At 37.6% G+C, this 10,800-nt stretch overlaps 1 long non-coding RNA gene across 1 annotated transcript; it reads left to right on the top strand.

Annotated features, from left to right (window-relative positions):
* The first annotated feature begins 224 nt into the window (after nt 1-224).
* LOC125100054 (uncharacterized) lies at nt 225-5,094 on the top strand. The gene is made up of 2 exons (XR_007127427.1): nt 225-275; nt 5,052-5,094. It is a non-coding gene; the product is annotated as an uncharacterized LOC125100054 (long non-coding RNA).
* Nucleotides 5,095-10,800: the final 5,706 nt, after the last annotated feature.

A 10,800-nucleotide genomic window follows, 5' to 3' on the forward strand; every position in this document is an offset into this window, starting at 1 on the left:
CCAATCAAAAAAGAAAATTCAAATACAGGACACCTTTCAAAAGTTTTATTGAGCTAAAAGCAAACATTTGACAAGTTTTTGATTTGCCTTTCTCATGATTTGATGTCCCAGCAGAGCAACTGGGGAGCCTAATTCTGACCAACAAGGAAGAATTGCCTGGCTAATTGGAAGTGACAGAAACCTTGGGAGAAAGCAACCACATACCAAGGATAATTATAAGAAGGTAACACGGGCCCAAAAGAATAGTGTCAAGGAAACTGAAACCCCCAAATGAGGTGAGACTTGCAAAAAAATGTTAAGAAAGGACAAAGAATGGGCTTTTTAAAATTCTATTCAGAGTCAGAAGATGATCAAGGAAGGGAAAAGCCCACTTGCAGCTTCTGGTGTAATGTTAGAGCTGACAGAGAAAGCAGAATTCCCTAAATATTATTTTGCTTCATTCTCTACAAAAGAAACATGAGAAAAAGGTGGACTTAGGAGAAAGAACTACGTGTGTCTGTAGGGTCAGGCAAATCTGACTTTAATTCCCTGTTTCGACACTTTGTAGTTATATAACCCTGCATCCCCCTTTGCCGCCTTTCCCCTCCATTTTCTATAAAATGGAAACAAACATATCTTTTTCATAGTATTGTTCTGAGTAATGAAGTAACACATTCAAAAGGCTAAGCTAGGCTCACAGTAGTGACAATAAATAGCAACTTATTAATATTCAAGAGTAATAAAATTATAAGCAGGAAACAGTACTCTTCCCAAATTGGGGAAGAAATTCTTAAAAAGTACCTAAGAGCTCCAGTTTACATTATGTCAGCTGATATGAACAGCTCTTATTGTGGGCGTTAGAGCCGAAGGCTAGTGAGAAGAGCACAAATGAGGCCTGAGAACAATGATCCCCATCATTGAGGAATTATGGGAAACAGGTGCCAGAACATAAAATATGGACAAACGTCTGCCGTAGGGTAAGAAATGGAAATTTAAAACTTGGAATTATTTGCTTTTTGACTCAGTGATGTTCCTCCCATTGGTGTAGTATTCACTTGCCCAGTGAAGGGAGAATTCCAAATGAAAGCAACTGAAACAAAGGAATAGACTGAATTTTCCAAAGAAGTACTTAAAGTGTTGAACAAGTGTTGAAAACTAAGGTGATGATGAAAGAACAGTCCTCTTGGATCTCTCCAAATCTTCAAGGTACAACTTGAAAGAAGGAAAAAATTGTATCCTCAGGCAAGATGTAGTGGGTTGAATGGTGGCACCCAAAAAAGATGTCCATGTCCCACCACTGTGGAAAGTGTGAAGTTACCCTTTTTTGGGAAAAGGGTCTTTTGAGGATGTAATTAAGTTAAAGGATCTTGAGATGAGGAGATCAGTTGCCCTGGATTATCCGCCAGGCTATAAATTCACTGATAAGGGGCGCCTGGGTGGCTCAGTGGGTTAAGCCACTGCCTTCGGCTCAGGTCATGATCTCAGGGTCCTGGGATCGAGTCCCGCATCAGGCTCTCTGCTCAGCGGGGAGCCTGCTTCCCTCTCTCTCTCTCTCTGCCTGCCTCTCCGTCTGCTTGTGTTCTCTCTCTGTCAAATAAATAAATAAAATCTTTAAAAAAAAAATTCACTGATAAGTATTCTCACGTGACAAAGGAGAGGGGACAGAGATGAGGAGGCAGTGTGAGCACAGAGCCTAAGATTGGAGTAATGTGGCCACAACTGAAGGAATGATGACAGATAGCAGAAGCTGGAAGAGGCAAAAAATGAGATTTTATCCTAGATCTTTCAGAAGAAGTGCAGCTCTGCTTACATCTTTACTTCAGACTTCTGGCCTCGAAACTGTAAAATAATAAATTTCTATAGTTAAGTCACCATTCTGTGGTAGCTTGTTATGGCAGCCCTATAAAGTTAGTGCACAGAGTTTAAAAGAATCCAGTAACACCTTTAAGTTGCTTAGGTTTTCTTGGGTTGGAAGGAATGCACAGGGGATGGGGGTGGGTGTTGTGAAATGGATGGAAGAAGGTGGAGAAAGTCTGAGGGACATCATGGAGGGATATGTGAACCAGACTGACATTAGCAAAATATAGACCATACAGTCTCTGCTTAGACAGAGATTGTCAGAGTTTGAAAAGGACTTGAAGGGTTACCCCGTGCATTGCCAAAACCAGGATAGCCAAGCCAATAAGCAGCTTCCCCAAAGAGTATTTTACATCATCAGAGACAGTCTCTGTTTGATTGACAAACGTTTTCCATTCCCCACCCCTTCCATTCCCTCTGTAGCAGCACTAATAGCTGGCTCTATGCCAATACTTTACTCAATCCTGTCCAAACTACCCTTGGAAAAAGTACTTTTTCAATATTACCTGGCAGTCACAAACCTTCAGTAATAGAAACAATTATGGGCAACTAAGGGTTTCCAGGGATAAAGAATGGAGATCCATTTCGCCGGAAGCACTCCCTTCAATCTTTCATTGACTGGGACTTTATTCATTCAGTTGAGAGTCCCTAACATTTCTAACTCTCTGCCAGGACCACATTGATCCTATGGAAGAATCTAAAAGGAATTATTAAAAGGATGCTCTGAGAACATCTATAAGAGAAAGCAGTAATCAACCAAATATAGTATGGGTTTGCAAACCGGAATTTGTCTAATTTCATTTTTTCCTCAGGATTACTAACTAGTACACCAACAAAATGCAGCAGGCCATATTTATCTGTGCCCAACAGGCATTACTGACATTTTTCATCACATTCTTATGAGTAACTGGGGCCAGGATTGAGCATTGGGAGGAGGTAGGTGATAGTACCTTTAAGGAATGACTTAATTGCCAAAGGGTACTGAATCCTAGATGGCAGTCAGACTCTCCAGAGGTTTTTAGTGTAGAACCACAGTGGGTCAACACTGCATTTCATTGATTTGAGAGAGGACACAGAACCTATATTTATCAAGTTTTTACCCAGTTTAAAAGTGGAAAGGGCAGAATATTTTACAAACCTTTGAACAGCTTAATGTTGATTCGGCTAATTCTAGATAGTCATAATTAAAATTCATAAAATTTAGGGAATCTGTACCCATAAATGCAGAGTCCAACCAACTAACAGGGATTTTTTATTTTATTTTATTTATTTGACAGATCACAAGTAGGCAGAGAGGCAGGCAGAGAGAGAGCAAGGGAAGCAGGCTCCCTGCTCAGCAGGGAGCCCGATGCAGGGCTTGATGCTCAGCTCGATGTGAGGCTTGATGCGCAGCTTGATGCGGGGCTTGATCCCAGGACCCTGGGATCATGACCTGAGCCAAAGGCAGAGGCTTTAACCCACGGAGCCACCCAGACGCCCCCTAACAGGGATTTTAAAGTTTATTCTCTCGTTTAGACATCACAACTTTATGAAGAATCTACTCTGTAGGCCTTAGAAAGATGATTAAAGTATTGCCCTTGAATTGCAGAAGTTTAAAATCTGGTGAGTGAAACAGACTTATAAAGAGATAAATTATATCACAACATAAGTGTTCATTTTAAAGCCTCATATTTAGTAAAAATTTTTTAAAAATTAAATACATATAACTGCTTAAGATGAACTGACTCTAGGACGTGTAAAACACCTTTAGGAGTTTAACAAACTGAAAAATATATATTTTTCAAGAATATGACAGTGAGCTGATATTCTTATTCTAGCTCATTCAATTTTCTAAAAACTAATCAGGGCTTAAGTACCTAGAGGAGGAAAGACAAATAGCCAATAAAGATATAAAAACGTATTTTAAAAGTGTATTCTCAATTACAAGCAAATTGAGACAACAGACTGAAAGAAAATCAATAAACAATAGTATTTATGTTTGCAAAGATGTGGTGAAATGGACATTTACATACCATTGGAGTAAATACGAAATGGTAATTTGGGGGGAAGTTATTGTATACAAGTCATACACTGCAATGCAGCTTTTTTTTTTCCCCCTAGGGAACTGCTTTAAGAAATAATCTAAAATATATACATAAAGTATACAGAGGGAAGTCAATAACAGATTATTTATATTAGCAAAAAAATATAAGATGAATGATTTAAGAGATAGGTACAGGGACACCTGGGTGGCTCAGTCATTAAGCATCTGCCTTTGGCTCAGGCCATGATCCCAGGGTCTTGGGATCAAGTCCCCATGCATCTCTTTGCTCAGTGGAAAGCCTGCTTCTCCCTCTGCCTGCCCCACACATCTCTGACAAATAAATAAATAAAACCTTCAAAAAATAAATTAAAAAAAAATAAGAGATATGTGGGGCGCCTGGGTGGCTCAGTGGGTTAAAGCCTCTCCCTTCGGCTTGGGTCATGATCCTAGGGTCCTGGGATCGAGCCCCGCATCAGGCTCTCTGCTCAGCAGGGAGCCTGCTTCCTCCCTCTCTCTCTGCCTGCCACTCTGCCTACTTGTGATCTCTGCCTGTCAAAATAAATAAATAAAATATTTTTTTAAAAAAGAGAGATGTACAGCTTATTTGATGGAATGTCATAATCATAATCAGTATTAAGTGTCTTAAAAAGAGGATTTCTGCTATATCTTATCTTATACTATATTAAACCAGAAGACTAAGGATCATGATTTTTCACTATAAACTTTCTTGAACGTTTTGAATTTTGTGCTATGTGCATGTAACACAACCAACAAAAAAATGCAATTTTAAAAATACATAATTCAGCTTAAATTTTTTAAATAATGACACTCTGTGAAAGGCAAAAAAGTCTCATTATCCCCTATAGTGAATAGGTATAATTGGAAAATATGTACACTCTGTGTTACTGGAAATATTTTATTCAGTATTTGGCACTGTAAGAAATCTAGAACCAGTTTATATACAAGCAAGAAGAATGATAAAGCAGCTCATGTAAGATATGGCTAGAGGAAAATGGAAATGTTTAGCGTAGAGAGCATGATGGCGGTCTTCAAATATATGAACTATGTAGAAAAGGGACCACACTTTCTCAGCAAATTCTCAGAGGATGAAACTAGACCCACTGGCAGGAACTATAGTAGCCATTTTAGTTCAATGTCAAAACACTTAACAGACTTGTTCACTTGTTTATAGGCCATTTCAGCCCAATGTCAAGAAACTTCGTTAATGGAACTGGCAAAAAAAAAAAAAAAAGTGAATTCACAGTCACTTGAAAGATTCAAGCATAAACTGTCACCTACCTGGTTGGATATTACAGAAGAGATTCAAGCAACGGAAGTGTGGCTTTTGTATGATTCCTGCTGTGTGAGAAAACATTTAACCTCTCTGATACACCATTCTCTGTAAAATGGGAAAGTTTGACTAAATTACCTTCAGTTCCGTTTGAGCTTAAAAAATTTTTTTTTAAAGATTTTATCCATTTATTTGACAGAGAGAGAGAGAGACACAGCAAGAGAGCAAACACAAGCAGGGGGAGTGGGAGGAGAAGCAGGCTTCCTGCCAAGCAGGGAGCCGGATGTGGGGCTCCATCACAGGACCCTGGAATTGTGACCTGAGCAGAAGGCAGATGCTTAATGACTGAGCCACCCAGGCACCCTAAGTTTTAAAATTTTGATTTTCCATTGGTGTAATTGCATTTATCTGTCTTTTCCATATTTACATCAGCCTTTTATCACTTGAAATACAACACACTACAGAAGTAAGAAGTAAGAATTAACTGAATATTTGTAAAAATGTAAAACACTATGTAGGTATATAACATCATTACAGTCCAAAATCATTGGCCATTAGGAAAATGCAAATTAACAAAGCAATGAGATACCACCACACACCCGTTAGAATTACTAGCTAAAATTAAAAATATTTATGATACCAAGTATTGACAAGATGTAGAACAATGCATCTCTTTGCTGGCGGAAATGTAAAATACTACAGCTACTCTAGAAAACAGTTTGGCAGTTTCTTACAAAGTTAAACACACATAAACATCTAACTACTGGGTATTTAAAGAAATGAAAACTTGAGTTTGCACAAAAATTTATGCATGGATTTTCATATTAACTCTATGTGACAGCCCAAAACGAGAAAGCAGTCAGATGTCCTCCGATGGGTGAATGAATACATTGTGGTACATCTACATCATGGAACACTATCAGCAATAAAAAGGAACAAACTATCAACATACACACAACAACTTACATGCATCTCAAGGCTATTATACTGACTGAAAAAAAGCCAGGATCAAAAGAATACATAAGGTATAATTCCATTTATACAACATCCTCAAAAAAATGGCAAAATTACAGTGATGGAGAACACATCAGTGGTGTGACTATAAAGAGGTAGCAGGAGGGAGTTACTTTGGCGGGAATGGGAGAGTTCTGTATCCTAATTTTGGTGATCACCACATTAATCTATTACATGTGGTAAATTTTAGAGAACTAGACAGACATACAGAAACTATGTTTATATTCAAGTTTCTAGTAAGCAAGTAAATTTGTATCTACATTCACTTTTTGTTTTCATTGGCTTTTTTATGTTTAGCTATCCTGTAATCAATAATGTGAAATGTTTCTCATACGAAACATTTTTCTTGTTGAAGAATGCCATAGAAAGAAGGGTGTGGGGTGTACTGACCTGATGGTAATTTTTACTCCTTTTCCTTAGAGGAGTAAATGGTCAAATGCAAAAGTAAATTTAGGCAATGCCCATTTTTATTTATATTTTATTCTTCTCTTTAACTTTATAATCACATTTTCAAGGAAGCCCCTGGAAAATATTTTTACATAAATTTCCACAGCTCACTCAATTGTGATTTACTTTTTTACTATTTATCTTATGACTAAAGAGACTATCCATATCTTGCCAGGTTCTGCTTTAGCTGCTGATTCTGTTAATACTTAACTAAATTTATTTCCATTTAAATTTCTTGATAAACACAGGAGCTTAAAATTAATTCCTGTGCTAGGATAAGATTTACACAGAGAGTTTGTCTCAAGAGTAAAGTTGTCTTATGGATACTTATGGATATGGTCTTATGGATCCTTATGGATATTAAAATATTAACCTCTCTTAGATAGTGTCTAAGACTGTCCTTTGTGACTAATACTACCAATGTTCACCAATATCTTCCATTCTCTTCCCTTCTCTGGATATGTAAAAGGTGATATGTCTTAGTTCTACTGACAGACAATGGCCAGAGCTGCTGTGTCACTTCTAGTACATGATTCACCATGCTGTCTATCTTGGCACAAGGGATGAAGCATCAAAATGAGATGGAGATATCAGAAGAAGAAAGTGATATTGAAGGTTGAGCCACTACATGAAGGGCTACCCTGGAGAAATTCCTAGACTCTTAGAGCAGATTTGCCTGAGTAAGAACTTTTATGTGATTAACATCTGAGATTTTGTTATAGTTCATTACTGCAGTATTATCTAGCCTGTCCTGTCAAATAGATGCTATACCGTAATGTCACCCATATTAAAAGTTTTCAAAAAACAAAACAAAACAAAAAGGTTTCATGGCCTTTCGTGTTTTCTATACATCAGATAAATAATTATATGTAAGTTGCCAGTTTTTCTAATAAGAATATATGTAATATGATAAACATTTCTATTAATGACTTATTCTGCTAGCCTCTACCACCAACTTTAGATCTCAAATGTCTAATCTAAATTAATAATACTTTTAATTGCACACAGACACACATACACATGAAATATATATATGTCAAACATACACCTTGTGTTAATCATTGCCAACCAATAAAAAAGTATACATTTGGTTTTTTTTTTGTTCTGAAGATTTTATTTTTAAGTAGTCTCTACACCCAACGTGGGGCTCAAACCTAAAACCCTGAGATCAAGAGTCACGAGTTCTACTAACTGAACCAGTCAGGCATTCACCAGGATATGTCTGTTAATGCAGACTTTTAATTCACTAACAACTGATGTTTCTAGTCATGTTCCCTGGGAAGCAGAACCTGAGATGGAGATTTGCATGCAGGAAAATTTATTAGGGAATTTTCTTGGAATTAACATTTGTGGCAAAATGCAGAATTGGGTAGAGCGAGAATTTGTGATAGAGTTTTAACACAGCCTAAGTCAACCCTCTTTATGACTGAAGCTAGGTGGCCCTTCAGAGGCTAAGCTGAGGTAGGGGGGCTGGGCCTTCTTATACTCATCAATGACCAGTTACTGGATAAAGACTGCCCCCAGGGAGTAGGTATGCCCTTGGGTATGACAATTCAAGGACAGAGCTGACATCTTGAGCCAACAGCACTCCCAGCAGTTGGATAAACAAGTCCTTTAGTCCTGAAGAGGAATCTAGTATCAGTGGGATCTACCTCAGTGTCCAGTACAACTGATAATCATAGAGGCATGTATCTATCTGAAATTTTAGATGATCACTACCACCACCATCATCATCATTATCACATTTACCAACAACTTTACTACATGCCAGGCATTTGTCCTAAGTGTTTGAAATTATTCACACATGTAATTCTCAAAATAAATCAATATAGTTTCAAATGATTCATCTTCAAAAATAAAAATCAGGGCACCTGAGTGGTTCAGTTGTTAATCGTCTGCCTTTGGCTCAGGTCATGATTCTCGGGTCCTGGGATTGAGCCCCACATCTGGCTCTCTGCTCAGCGGGAAACCTGCTTCTCCCTCTCCCAAACCCCCTGCTTATGTTCCCTCTCTTCCTGTGTCTCTGTCAAATAAATAAATAAAATCTTTAAAAAAAAATCAATGTAAGTGCTTTCTACAATATATCACAATGCCAGAAATGGTGTGCTAATGATCATTTAGTAATTTCCACTGTAAGTTACTTTATCCTATATGAGCAGCCCCATTCAGTAACTCATTGGCCATACAGTTACTTTTTTTATGGGTTGCACTGTTGAAATTACAGAATGTACTATGATGTCTAATTTACTTTAAAATAATTGTACATAGACAATGTGATACTATTTGTGAATATATATGTGTGTTGACTTAGGCTACAGCATAAATGCTATTACTTACCATAACTGGGAATTCATACTCCCAGGGATGGCAGCTAATATTTAGTCAAAAAGGCTACACTCTAGAGGAAGCGATGATACACATTTTAGTTATAATTGTCTTGAATACCAGAATTTTGCTAATTAACATGATGAATATTAGCAGTTGGTTTTCATTGATGAAACTGAGGTTGGTCTAACTATGTGAATTGACTAATATATTTTAGACATTCTACTTTATCAGAAAAGGCAATCAAAATCTAACAAGCCCCATAATCTGTATCCTTAGGAAAGGCACCAAGATTTGATCCCGGAAACATCCTGTATCCAGCATGATTCAGTGGATTCTGACTACTTGAAAGGATTCTAAGTTTGTGCTACATCTACCTTAAGTGAACCTTTCATATATGTGGTAGCCAGTCTTCAAATTGGCCCTCATGACCTTAATATGAATAATCCTTACTCTTCAACCCTTTGTGTAGTTCCCTTCTACACTAAAGAGAGATAACCTGTGTAACCAATAAGATAATCTGTAAATGAAGATACATGACTTCCAAAGCTAAGTCTTATTTATTTATTTATTTATTTTGGTTTAGAAAAGCTTTATTAGATTTCCAAAGAGAAAAAGTAGTAACTTATATAAAAGATCTTAACCATTGCTTTGAAAACACACATTTTAACCCATAATTTAAGATTTTTCAATATGATTGTTTCAAGATTATTTTCTAGCAAGATAATAAAAATATTCCAATCAGAAAAAAACATTTTAAAGGTATTTTTTCAGTTTAATTTAAATAGATTTACAAGCATAAGTCTTGTCCATAATTAGGAGAATTGCCTACTTTACTCAGCAGGCAATAAATGTATCATATGTAAAACAGAATGTATGTAGGTTACAACTAGGAGTTTATACCTAAATGACATCGTGAGGGTTTTTTTAAGAGTTCCTTTTCTTTTTTTAAAATTTAAATTCAATTAATTAACATATATTATTAGTTTCAAAGATAGAGTTTAGTGATTCATCAGTCTTTTTTTTTAAGATTATTTATTTATTTATTTACTTGACAGAGAGAGAAATCACAAGTAGGCAGAAGTAGGCAGAGAGGAAGGCAGAGAAAAGGGGAAAAGCAGGCTCCCTGCTGAGCAGACAGCCTGATGTGGGGCTCAATCCCAGGACCCTGGGATCATGACCTGAGCCCAAGGCAGAGGCTAAACCCACTGAGCCACCCAGGCGCCCCTTCATCAGTCTTATATAATACCCAGTGTTCATTACATCACCTGCCCTCCTTAATGTCCATCACCTAGTTACCCCATACTCTCTACCCCCTTCCCAAACTAAGTTAAAAGACATTGCTGACTCCATCTTGTCCTCTTGGATTATCTATTTTGGAGGAAGACAAGCACCATGTTGTGAAGCTGTTCAAGCAACCTAATAGAGATGCATATTGGGGAGGCCCACAGGTCTCCTGCCAATACTGCACACTAACTTGCCAGGCACGTGAATCAGCCAACTTACAAGGAGGTCTTCTAGACCCAGTCAAGCCTTCAGGTAACAAAGCACCAGCCAACTTTTTGATTCATGAGAAACCCTGAACCAAAACAACCCAACCGATTTTTTTTTTAAGATTTTATTTATTTATTTGACAGACGGAGATGACAAGTAGGCAGAGAAGCAGGCAGAGAGAGAGGAGGAAGCAGGCTCTCTGCTGAGCAGAGAGCCCCATGTGGGGCTTAATCCCAAGACTCCGGGATCATGACCTGAGCCGAAGGCAGAGGGCTTTAACCCACTGAGCCACCCAGGCACCCCTAACCCAACCAATTTGACTTAGCCTTGATCTATAGAAACAATGAGATAATAAATATTTATTGTTGTG

The sequence above is a fragment of the Lutra lutra genome, chromosome 5, assembly GCF_902655055.1.
Source record: "Lutra lutra chromosome 5, mLutLut1.2, whole genome shotgun sequence".
Lineage (NCBI taxonomy): Eukaryota > Metazoa > Chordata > Mammalia > Carnivora > Mustelidae > Lutra > Lutra lutra.